The sequence below is a fragment of the Cicer arietinum genome, chromosome 3 (assembly GCF_000331145.2).
Source record: "Cicer arietinum cultivar CDC Frontier isolate Library 1 chromosome 3, Cicar.CDCFrontier_v2.0, whole genome shotgun sequence".
NCBI classification, from domain to species: Eukaryota; Viridiplantae; Streptophyta; class Magnoliopsida; order Fabales; family Fabaceae; genus Cicer; species Cicer arietinum.
This window is the reverse complement of record NC_021162.2, coordinates 50,636,520-50,650,123: the sequence shown is the minus strand read 5'-3', so window position 1 is coordinate 50,650,123 and position 13,604 is coordinate 50,636,520. Positions and strand designations below refer to the sequence as shown.

Below are 13,604 nucleotides of genomic sequence, written 5' to 3'. Positions count from 1 at the left end.
AAGCACAACATGTTGAAGAGTTTATAGGCTACAAAGGTCTAGTTTATCCAGATTTGGTTAGGGTTTTTTATTGCAATCTCATGCAAGAGGGAAAACTGTTAGTCTCTCGGGTTAAGGGTAAAATCATCCGTTTAAATACCAAAACCATTGGAGAAATTCTGAATATCTCTTTTAATGGTGAAATTTTTTGTCCAAACCAATTGTGTGAATGGGGTGATATTTCTAAGTATGATGCGTATGTCTCCCTCTGTCGATTTGACCGACGCACCATGGAACAAAAGAGAGCTCAGGCAGGTTCCAAATATGCCCAACAACGGTATGGTGTGGGAAATCTTACTGTTGATTATCGGCTTCTACACTATTTCCTTAGCTACATTCTGGTTCCGAAGGCTGGAAATTACTCCCAAATTTCGGAGTTTGAATTGCAAATTATGAATTTCATGTTTGAAGGTCGTCAACTTAATTGAGCATTTTTTGTGAAATCTATTATGTTTGGCTCTCGCGAGGCAATTGGCTTACCCTATGCAAAGATGGCGAGGACACTGCATCTGATGATGATTATATCTCCAATCAAATGATCATGACTCGCCTTGATTCTTTCCAAACCTTCTTCCAAACTCAATTCGACAATTTGACCACCTCTATCGACACTCGCTTCACCAATATTGAAACTACTATTGCTCGCAATCATGACGCACTATCTCAAGACATTAGTAATTTATCAGACAAACTTGATCATTTCCACATTCCGACAGATTTTGATTAAGTCCTTTAGTTATGTACTAAGTTAACTTTTTGCATTATGTATTACTGTGATCTTTGTTTTATGAACTCCTTTGTCTTTTTAATTATGGTGTATTTTGTATTGCTCTTTTCGGGACATGTTATGTATTAACTTTTATGATATTCTGACTTAATTTCCATTTATGTTATTCTCCTTGTTACCTTATATGCCGTTTGTGTATGATTATACTCGAAACTTGTATGTCTCTTTTTCTTTTTTTTCTTCTTTTTGATCATGTCAAAAGGGGGAGAAAATTTGGTACTGTTGTTGCATTTCAAACCTTGTAAGTACTCAAAATTTTTTTTTTCAAATCATCACATACAACGGGGGAGTATGCACCTATTACGGGGGAGCAATGATAAGATTGGGACTTTGAGGAAAGAAAAAGAAACAAGAGGAAAAGGGATGAACATGTTCATGCCATGAAAGATTTCTTCCAAACCAAAAGGTCAAGATAAGATATGCAAGACAAACAACCTGTTTCTTTTGCATATACGAAGGTTAAACCATAGTCACTTTAGCATTAATATTGTTATGTATATACTAGATATTTGTGTACAATTGACAATACACAACATGATTTAATGTCTTGCTACTATTCTCTCTTTATTATGTGTGTGTTTAAAGTTTAATACCAATTACAACTGTGTTTAATGTTAAATCTCATTTTTTTAAACTTTTCGTTAGAATGATCTAACTTTGTTACAAAATTTAAGAACCAATTCAAGAAATTATTAAAAATAAATATTTTTATGGGAATATTATTTTGATATTGAAACATAATTTAAGAACCAATTCAAATGCATTAATCTTTTTAGAGAAACATTCACTAATTTAAGAACTAAGTCAAATGCAAACGAGCTTATTTACATAACATTTACAAATTGAAGAGTTTTACTATATTTTTCTTTCTTTCTAAACAAATACATTAATAATTATTTTTACGAGATTTTATAGTTTAAGAAAGATCATTTCATACCAGAAAACATCATTTTATTGTTTATAACTATTATATAATTTTTTTTTTATATTCTATCGTAAAAAATATTCAATATTCACAATTATGAGCATTAAAAAACTCAAAAAAAATTATTTTATTGACATTATTAGAAAATACTTAGTTATTTTTATATTTAAACGATAAAATATAATTTTTTTTTAAAAAAACTCATTTTATTTAAAAACCAAATGCACCCGTGTATGTCAAATTGATGTATGTACCTTATAATTTCTTTAAATATTTATCCTATCAACCCACTTATTTCTCTTTTTATAATAATAGATAATTTTGACAAAACAACATCTATTAATAGTTTTAAATTTCAAAACAAATAATTTAAATGAGTAAAAATATTTTGAAAAAACCACTTTTAAAACAAAACGTAGGTAATTATAAATTTGCTTCTTTAGTTAATTTCATGTCTATTTGTAATTCATTTTTTAATTCGAAAAATAAAAATAAATATATCCAAATCAGAATAAGTAAATAAAAAATGCATAAAATATTTTATAAATTGAGGGACAAACGTTAAATCCATAGCATTTTTTTTTCTCTCATTTTACTTAGTTTTTCTTACTTTAACCAAATTAATTTTATGTCTTGCGAGTATATTATTTTATATTATATGGATAACAATTAACTGATAAATAAGGTGGCATATCCAATGGAGGGGATCGAAGACCATGTTGTCATTTAAGTACATAGCATCCACTACAAGAAAATTGACCTCTAGTGACAGACAAGGTTTGTCACTAAAGTCAACAACTTAGGTAACTATTTAAAATACTTTGGGTGACACTCAGATCTATTGTCAACGTAAAAGGGGCATTTTACTATGTTTTAAGGATTGTCACTAAAGGTTTTCGATTTTTATCTACAATAATGACTGTCACTAAAAAGTAAATAAATATAAATAAAGAATTGATATATTTCTACAGTATTATTTGTCACTAAAAACTAGATAAATATAAATAAAGAATTTATCTATTTCTACGGTATTGTCTGTCACTAAAAACTAGATAAATATAAATAAAGAATTTATCTATTTCTACGGTATTGTCTGTCACTAAAAACTAAATAAATATAAATAAAGAATCGATCTATTCCTACGGTATTGTCTATCACCAAAAACTAGATAAATATAAATAAAGAATTGATCTATTTCTACGGTATTGTCTGTCACTAAAACGTATTATTATTTATTAAATTAAATTTATTTTATCTCTCTACTAATTGTAATTCTAAATTATTAATACATGTAAATTAAATTTAAATTTTTAATTTATTTTTATTAACTAATGCGATTGAATTATACAATAAAATATAATTTAATTTTACTAATTCTATTATAACATACAATAAATAGTTATTTTGCTCTAAAATATTCAACAAAATTTCAACAAAAACCATAATGAGTTTCTTAACATTTATGGTGATAAAAAACTAATTTCATAAAGAACAATAATCATCTTCCTAAATAAAATATTTGAGGCGTGATTGTGAAAAATAAAAGAACAATGACATACTCGATATTTTATCTAACTACAAAAAAATATATCTCACCCTTAAACTTTTTTCTAGTTGGAGGCCCCACGTGAGTTCCTCCACTCGTTTTTCAAGATTATCATTTCCCTCTTTAAGTGCGTCAGTTTCTCTTGCAGCCTAAAGCAAATGGAATCAGATATCAACTGAGAGTAGAGAGAAACACAAAAATCATAAATAAGAAAAAATGAAACTGCTTAAATATTAATTGATGAGTCATATAGAAGCAACTTAATTTTTATATATGAGGTTCCTAAGTTTGGAACTTTCCATTTTCAGGTTCCTAAGTTCTTTTTTCTGGCAACACACCCTCTATATCAGCATTGTGTCAGAATTGAACCTTTCTTCAGCCTCTTATAATATGAGGAAGACTTGTAGCATCGCTAGCGAGCTTGAAATTTTTGAGAGATAATTTAAATATTGAATGCATATGTCCTTAACAAATGGTCCTAATCCTACAAGAGTCAGCTATAACCTAAATTGCGATGAAGCTTTAGTCTGTTTCCTAAAATTGAACTCCTTATGGACAGCGATTGCCCTCAAAGGTGTTTGAAAAAAGTTAAAGAAGAAACTGTTGACCACAAGAACGATCATTAACATGTGAAGAAACTATGAATTTGGCTTCCTTCCTATGTTTCTGCAATAAAACTTCCTTACTGGACAAGCTGTAGACATTAAACTTCATTGATTCAACCATCTATTTAATACTATTTATTATTGAGTAGATTCAATCTGCAAATTTTCATAAAATTTAAAAAATATTTGATACTACAGTATGATAGCATACATAGCAAGTTCATTAGTGCCATCAAGGCTATCACAGAAATTGTCGTTAATACGATCAATGGGGAAGGCTTTTGATCCATCCTTACATTTGATGAGGTGAGAGGTATAATATTAATACAATGGGTCGAACCAGGGAAGTAAACAAATAAATATTAATAAGAGATGGGGGTATACAATGTGCAGGGTAAATGAATATGCAATTGCAAACAATGGACCAATTTTAGGGACTTACATATAGAAAACACGTCAAACATACCTTCAGTTAAATGCAATACTTATTTTTAAATTCTGACAATCTTGAAATTCTAACAGTATTAAACATATGATCCTTTACATACTTGTTGCATATCAAATTCTTCAAATGTAGGAATTCTAATTTCCTGAACAACCACAAGAAAGTTTCTAACATTTTCAAAATACTGAAATGCTGATAATGGTACTCCAACCTATAAAGAATAATACATAATTTACATAAGTAAACAAAGAATAACCAAAAACATACAGTAAATAAAATCAGGAGCATCCAAACTGACCTTGGATACATCACCCAGTTGAACTTTGTTAAGAACATTACAAAGAATGATCCCACTCCTCAAACAAAGCCTAAACTCTTCCTTAGAAGTCTATGCAGGTAAATCTTTAGATGCAACAACTCCAACCAATTATCTCAACCACCATGCTACTTCATATCTTCTAAATGCTGCATTTTATACAAAATAGATGATACAAAATCCAAATATCTCTTTCATATAATATTGACAAATATCAACCTTCATTAAAATCAGTATCATATAGAAAAGGATGATAATTTGAGACATTCATGAAAAAAAACTGAAAATTGACTATTCCTAGGAAATTACCAGCTTATTCTGCTTTTCTAGATTCCAAATCAAGATCTTTGAGGCGAGTACCGTGTTGTTGAAGCACATCTTCAACAACAGAAGCAACTGAAAACGACAATGTTACCAATTTAAGAAAGAATCATATCGATTCTATACTCTGTAACCTTTCTCTTTTTCTCTGTACAAACTGGTACTCCAACTCCACTAACACAAATACCTCTTTCTATCTCTATCTATCCTCTTTACATCATATAATACTCCCCACTACTCTTCCTTGCTTCGGATCTCTCCTTACCTCATGCTTCGACTCCGAACCTCATTATCAATCTGACCTTTCAGATCCTATGGGGTCTGAACAGAGACATAACTCAGCATCTTAAATTTATGAACCCTTGTGCTGAGAAATAGGCCATCATCGAAAAATTGGCCCCATTACTATTTGATTCCTTAGAAAAGGCATGCGACCTGTCTACCGCATTGAGGGTGTAGTTCTCTCAAACAGTCAATAATCTATGTTAGGATAACTGTAGCTTAACATGATCATAAATCCCCCATCATCCTCCATAAGATCTCCTTCAAATACAAGAATATCAATATGTTCCTCCTTGAACACAAACTTGAGCTGCAAGCACTCTCAACAATTCTTAAAGCATTAGCTTCTCTTTTCTTCAATAGACAACAAACAGTTTGAACTATAATTTAGAGATCCCTAAAATCGGCGACCGTGTATAGTTCAATTAGAAAGAAATATAAATAAATTTTATAGTGTATCATCCTCCAACTTTTAAACAACAGGTATTCATGAGAAACAATAGTGTTTTCCCTAAGAATAAGAGAGCCTAGTCTACCACCCAAAACTGAATTCCCAACCAAACAACTCCCTCTTGTTTATAACAACTATTCTATCATGCGTATTGTAACAAGGCCTTTCAACTTGATTCCTTGGCCCATCTTGATGTAATCTGCCTTAGAACAATAAGTAGGCGAATTGGAGAATTGGTTACAATATGCTTATGTGGAAAATCCGTTAGAAGAGACATTAATCAGCCAAACCCAATACCTAACATAATCTCTCCTAATTAAGGCCTGATCCTAATTCCTAACATACCCACAAACCAAATAGGGTGGAATTCAAACTTTACTTCTTAATTTGTCCAAAACTTATTCTTTAGAAATGTAACATCGCTAACAAAATAGCGATGCAATATTCTAAAACGAAATTATTCTCGTCTTTCATGTCCATGGAAAGGATAGAGATATCTTAAATTCATTTAATCAAAGGTAGGTACTCGGCTACTCGCAACTCAATTCATGAAAACTTTTAACTTTTTCCCCTAGTTCAATGAAAAGAAAGAATAAATCTAAATGAAAACCAACATTGAGAAAATGAAGGTTAGGATATGTTCAATATTGGCTCATTTTCCTCAGCTTGTTCAAAATCCAAACTCATAACTCCATCTCCTAAATCATTAAAGACATTATTCCACAAAACACAAAGTTCGGTTTTCTATTGTCATTTTAGTGTTTCTGACAAACATACAAAACCAGCAACTTTAAAGTTTGGTTTGCATGATTTTCATAAGTATAAACTACAAGGAAAAGTAAAAGCTCACCTCAGGTGTAAGAATAATTGCGCGATTTATATATGTTCCTCCTTGAACACAAACTTGAGCTGCAAGCACTCTCAACAATTCTTAAGCATTAGCTTATCCTTTCTTGAATAGACAACAAACAGTTTCAACTATAATTTAGGGAGCCCTAAAACGGGCGGCCGTGGATAGTTCAATTAGAAAGAAATATAAATTTTTTTATAGTGTATCATCCTCCAACTTTTAAACAACAGGTATTCATGAGAAACAACAATGTTTTCCCTAAGAATAAGAGTGCCTAGTCTACCACCCAAAAGTGAGTTCCCAACCAAACAACTCCCTCTAGCTTCTCTACCAGGCCAAATAACTCCCTCTTGTTTATATCAACTATTCTATCATGCATTGTAACAAGGCCTGTCAACTTGATTCCTTGGCCCATCTTGATGTAATCTGCCTTAGAACAATAAGTAGTCGAATTGGATAATTGGTAACAATATGCTATGCAACTGCCACCACGTAACAGTAACTACAAAATCACGTAAAAGTAGTAAAATAGCATAGCTTTAAAAATCATCCCAAATTCCAACATCAAAGTTTTAAATTAATGTCTCTGCAACTGCCACCACAATCTAGGCCAAGTGCATGTTTAAATTGACAGTAAATTTTAAAAATCACGGTAACACCACATTGTAATTTAACAAAATCATAGTGCCACACAACAAAGCCAATGCAATCCAAATATGGACGCAATAATGATCTAAAAGTTGTAATGCCTGAAAGTTTAAAAACTCTTTAGACCGATTATGTATATCAATTAATATCAAGGATTACAACACAGTGGAGACACTGCGAAATTACCTAACTACCGACTGGCCTTTCAAGCAAATTTATGCTCCACTGAATATCTATTTACCAATTTTATGCTATTTTACTTTTTTTCCAATTCCTTATTGTGTACTTAAGAGAAAATAAATTAAAAATCAGTTAGAAAGTGAGAACAAAAGAAGAGGGTCAAAGAATTATTGAACTGAAATTGAAGCATTGTAAATTGAAATTTTTTATTAGCACTCATATCAGCTAAAAAATATAACAAATCACAAACCCACAACTTCATTCAGTAAATCGCGAATGAATGACACTTAACAAGCAAGACTACCAAAACAAAAATTGAAATCACAAACTAAAATGATTTGGAAAGAGAATAGAAGTTACTTGCTATTGCAAATCGTGAAGTGAAACGAGAGAGATGAAACCTCATTCAGCAAATCGCGAATTAATGACACTTAACAAGCAAGATTACCAAAATAAAAATTGAAATCGTAAACTGAAATGATTTGGAAAGAGAATACAACTTACTTGCTACTGCAAATCGCGAAGTGAAACGAGATAGATGAATTTAGGGTTGATTGAAATAAAATTTAGGGTTTTTGGGGATTGGGGTTTGTTAAGATAGTAGAGAGAAAAGGGTTTGAAAAATGCAAAGAAAAACAAAAGGTTTCTCAGCGTTTGTCGAAGGCGAGGTGTAGTTGCATTTTCATGGTACAAGACCAAACTGGCAAAACCTACATTTATGTGCATTTTATTATTTTTTTATAAAAGAGTTAATAATTGTACAAACAGTGACACTCTAATTGTAACTAAAAGTAGCTTTAGTGACAGATAAAAAGCATCACAAAATCTGAGTGTCACAATAGATAGTTTTTTTGTAGTGATCATGCCAGAAATAGATTAAGATAAAATAAGATTTAGATCAATATAGTTTAGGGTACAAGCAAGGTCAAGGATGAAAGAACATTTGCATAAATAATTAACAGAGGATGTGTGATTGAAAGATTAATATATATGTTTTATCATACAAAAAATATAATTAAGAGAAAACATAAAGAACCAAGAGGTTGAATGGTTGAATGATTAATACCTATGTTTCATCATACAATAATCCTAATCTCAATTATCCTATATATCTACCAATAAATTGTAGTTGGTATGAAATGATTGATTAAAGCATGCAAAGGTATGTCATCCTGTAAATAAAACAATAAAATAATTTAATTGAAATAAACAACAACCACCTTAGGAGAGAGCTTAATTATCCACTGACATGTCGAAAATAATAGAAGTGTTCATCAATTATAGGAAAATAAACAAAACCCTAAAAGAGTATGAATTTCTTCTCTAAAATTTGAGATGCTTTACTTTAACTCCAAGCACTCCGCAGTTTCCAAAGTGTTTGTCATTTTTTCTCTCTCTAGTTGCACTAAATTCCATAAGTGTACGGACTTGCCAAGTAGTAGTACATATTATTATCTTATCCATAGAGATTAATTTAACAACTATCAAACTATTCAAGATTTTATATTCTTTAGACTAATTAAAATTCTTGTTGGTTCGGGATAATGAAAACGCAATGATAACATAAAAATTATAACGAGAATTTTAAATTAATGGAAAGTAAACATAGGGTCATAGTTTTACTTGTAATATTGATACCTCAAGTTTTAGTTTTATTTGAATTCTTATATATTTTCTCAATTATCAATCTCTCTTTAAAACTATTGACAAAGATTCGTCATTCAATGTAATTAATAGTTGAGAGTTAGAAGGAATGTCAAGCGGAGATCAACGTCAAATTAAATTTAAATCAATACAGTTTAGAAGACGAGCAAGGTCAACAATGTAAGGACATTTGCAGATTCTGATATCTCAAAAGGTGTTTTAGGCCAGTTAGTCTGCAATCATGAGTAACATAAGATTATTCAGTGATCACTTGGATGATATTAAATATGCTAATGTGTATATTTGGTTGACTACAATTTAGCAATGTGAAGAGAATTTCGGTGATAACATAACCATTTTATGCCACTTGTGACAGCAGGCCATAGTTGACATGAAACACTTTTTGACATCTGCAAATGTGTAAATTTCCTACATCAATTGTATCTACATCTACATCAATCTCCATTTTGTTTTTCTATCACTTTAGGAATATTTTGAATAAATTTGTGTCCTCTTGTTTGATTAATCTAACTTCGAATCTAGCTTCTGCTCACAATAAAAAGTCACAACAAAATTAACTAACTATAACTTTTTCTTGTACCACTCAATCACTTGGTTATCTTTTTGATAGAGATATAGATATATATTACAATGTTTTTGTTATATTCAGTAACTAGGAATTATACCGATAAGATTGTGTATAACTCTATATTGCAAATGACTAATGTATTAATATTGTTGTATGAGTCTATATTACTAGTTTAAAAAAATAGGAGTAAGTAAATTATTATTAATAAAGTAAATTCGTACTTCCTTAGATGCGTTCAACTATAACACACACTCGTCAACACCTTCTTCAAAGCACTCTTCCACTTTAGTTATAGCATTAAATGTAACTTTCTCAAATGAACGAGAAGGTGAATCATATCAAAAATATTATTCAACTGAATTTTTAATACTATCGACAATAAAACATTTCCCTTTATTGTTACAGTGGTGCATAACTTCAGACATATTAAAGATCAATATCTCTTATTAAAATCTCAATATGAGTTAATCATGTTCAATATCAATCAAATCTCTACCGAGAGCTAAAAGTGGCCTTTTCAGGATAACAAATTCTAACAAAAAAAAAACAAGAAATTATCCACCCTTACCAACACATCCTCCATTATTCTCTAAGCACGCTTGATAGACCAGTTCACAAGCTATAAGGATATCCTTGTGGGTTAGCATTCAATGCCTTCTAAATTTCTCATTATTGATAAAGACATGAGATTTATGTTGACACCTAAATCACACCGAGCTTTTCCAATTGTTAGTTTATCAATAGTCCAAGGGATAGTGAACCTTCCTTGATCTTTTAACTTTGGAGGAAGCTTCCTCTAAATTATAGTATTGCACTCTTCAGAAAATGCAGTTGTTTCTTCTTCTTTGAATTTGCTACTTTTTGGTCAACAACTCTTTCATGATTTTAGCATAAGTATGTATTTGCTCCAATGCCTCAACAAAAGGAATATTTATTTGCAATTGAGAAAAAATCTCCAGGAACTTTGCAAATTGTTCATCACTTTCTTTCTCTTCACTTGAGGGTATGGTAACTTCACATAAGAGGTGGCGATTTCTTCAAAATGAAACTTTCATCGATTAACATGGACTTATTCACATCCTTCTTGACCTTTGTACCCTCAATTTAAGCTTCTTCCATCTTTTCTTGCTATGGTTATCTTCCTACAACCTCTTTCGTGTTTTTCTTTGGTGGTTTTGAAATAGGTGGTCAAGTCACTTTTCAACCATTCAAACTTATGGTCTTCCAACTCTTATTCTTAAAATTATCAAAAGTATTACCAAAGAAACTCTCGCTAGTTTTTTCTGTTATTTGCTTCGGCAACTGCCTAACTTGCATTTCTAAGATATTTCAAGGAAGCAATTTGACTCTTGTTTACCTCCACTTCCTTCTTCCACGATGATTCAACTATCTACATAAATTTATTGAGAGTTTCCTCCAATGATGGTCCTTTCTTTTGTCATTGAGCTTACTGATTGGAACATTATCCATCATTTTAAAACACATGAGCATTGATTTTGAAGGAAAAAAACAAAGCATGTCATTTCTATACTCCAACAAAATTTTGTTATTTTGAATATATAGCTTATCCAGCTTTCTTTTCATAGTAAAATGGGTATCACATTGATACAAATAGTGTTCAAGTTACTAACTAATTTAAATTAAAGGGAAATTTAGTAAGTTTTGTTTAATTTCTTTTTTGAATTTCCAAGACCCTTTTTCCTTTAAGATAAGACTTTACATGTTTATGATATTTTAAACTTTATTGCAATTTTAGAAAGAAAAAAAAAACCTCAGTTACGTTTTTTATTATATTGAGTCTATGATGGTGTTATATATACTTTTTGTTATATATGAATATTGTCAATATGGATGTTCATTGAGTACATGATTTACGTGGAATAAGAACATTAAAAGATACTTATTAATGTATATGTTAATGTATGTGGATATTGATATCTTTGTAAATCTTCTTAATATAGACCTTATAAAGTGAGGGTTCAAAGTACTTGAAGGATATACACAAGAGTAGAATGATACTTTTTTTTTATTTCTAATTTTTTCTTGTCTCTCCAGTTCTCTAAAATTTAGCTTTTCTATAATTTCTTATATTTTATTTTACTCTTATTTTGATTAATTTTATAATATGTTATTAGCACGAAACTCTACCATAAGAGTAATGATGTAATCAATTTAGAGATTTTGTTCTAAGAATATTTCTTCTTACTATTTCTTCTTACTATTTCTTCTTAATTTTCTAAAAAAAATATTTCTTATTATAATCTTTTCATGATCATATTTCTTGAATATTTTATTTCTTTTATTTTATATCAATATTTTTTTGTTTTCATATAAATTGTGTTAGAGGAATTTTTTTTGGCTTATATAGTTGTCTTATAGAATTTAACATTAAAGCATATCTTTGATGGATTGCAAAAGAGTGATTTTCTTGGATCATCGTATATGATGATTTGTTTTATAGTTCCTAAAGAATTAAAAGTTTAATTATCAAAATTATGTGAAGGATTGCAAAGATAAATTATGAAAAAGTTTATGAAGAACTAAACAGTTGATATTAAATCATATATATGAAGAATTGCTTGAAAAATGAGTTGTTCTTTATCAGTATTTATAAATATCTTTTGTGATACAATTCTTGAAGAACTAAAAACTTAATATTCAATTATCCCTATTGAATTGTCCAAATTGGGATTTTTGGTATATGATTCTTGAAGAACTAATAATTTAATATCATGCATCATTTTAGGAATAAAAAATGTGTTATTTTATTTGGATATTGTTTATGAAGATTTGTGATTGAGTTCTTGAAGAAATAAAATATTAGACCACAAATTATTTATAGAAATCAAAATTGGAACAAAGGAAATAAAGAAAAAAATAATACCTCAAAATAAATTTTTAATGCCAATACATCTCTTAAATTTCAGTGATGGGATGAAATATCATATGATGACAACTATATTATATTTCTCACCTCATCTTTAGATGGTCAAATAGTGTCGTACATATCTCTCTAAGTGTAGCAAATAACTCTCTAAGTTTCCTCAATGAAGAATAATAAATACCTAATGTCTATACATCTCATATTTTTTGTTTCTACAATTGTTCAATTTCCTCTAACTGAATATTTCATAGTAGCATCACTACGAAAAAAAATCACGTTTTAATGAAAAAAAATAGCTCGTTTTTAACCAAATATATAAAATATTTTATAGTTATTTTTTAAAGTATTTTTACTTCATTTTTTATATACAATTTTATTAAAACAATCCCACAAACTAGGATAATGTCATTTCACTATTAATTTTCCTATATAAGTTTATTTTTTATGCATCTAGACTACTTAAGCACCAACATAATATTAATTGTTATCGTAATTGGTACTCCTAAATCCCATTTTGCTTTAGACAAACACACCTTATAACATATAATCAAATGAACCTTACGACACTCTTCATAAAAAATATTTAAATAATGATACAATTTGAAATAAATCAATAATGCAGACAAGTCAACTTTCAAAAGAAACAAAACCGCTAAAGAAAGGATTACAACATATTTAACCAGACAATTGTTTCTAAATCCTATCAACCATTGGATTCCAGAAAGTCAACCCCATGGAGTTATCACCAATAGACAACCCCATGTTTCTAAATGGGATAATTGACACCTTACAATTTAGCATATTTGTGGTTTCTTGGAGCCATGTAGAATTTCACATTTATACCAACCAACAAACTCTTGTGAAAGTTTACATTTAAGCATGATATCATTTTAAAAAACAACGTAGTGACTTTTGTAGCTCTAATATTACCCCAACTCTTCTCTCCCATAATCAACGTATCATCATCGAATTGTAAATGATACATACAAAACTCATAAGCTTCATCTACTTAAAAGCCAATGTAAACCCCCAAATTCACAGCAGAATTAAGCATAACATTCAAATTCTATGCAACAACGAGAAATATGAACG

General features: G+C 29.8%; 1 long non-coding RNA gene across 1 annotated transcript; it reads right to left on the bottom strand.

The window, feature by feature from the left end:
• Window positions 1–4,246: 4,246 nt before the first annotated feature.
• LOC101498046 (uncharacterized) lies at window positions 4,247–8,093 on the bottom strand. Its single transcript, XR_003470712.2, has 3 exons — window positions 7,900–8,093; window positions 4,646–4,812; window positions 4,247–4,558 (listed from the first exon to the last, which is right to left on the bottom strand). It is a non-coding gene; the product is annotated as an uncharacterized lncRNA (long non-coding RNA).
• Window positions 8,094–13,604: the final 5,511 nt, after the last annotated feature.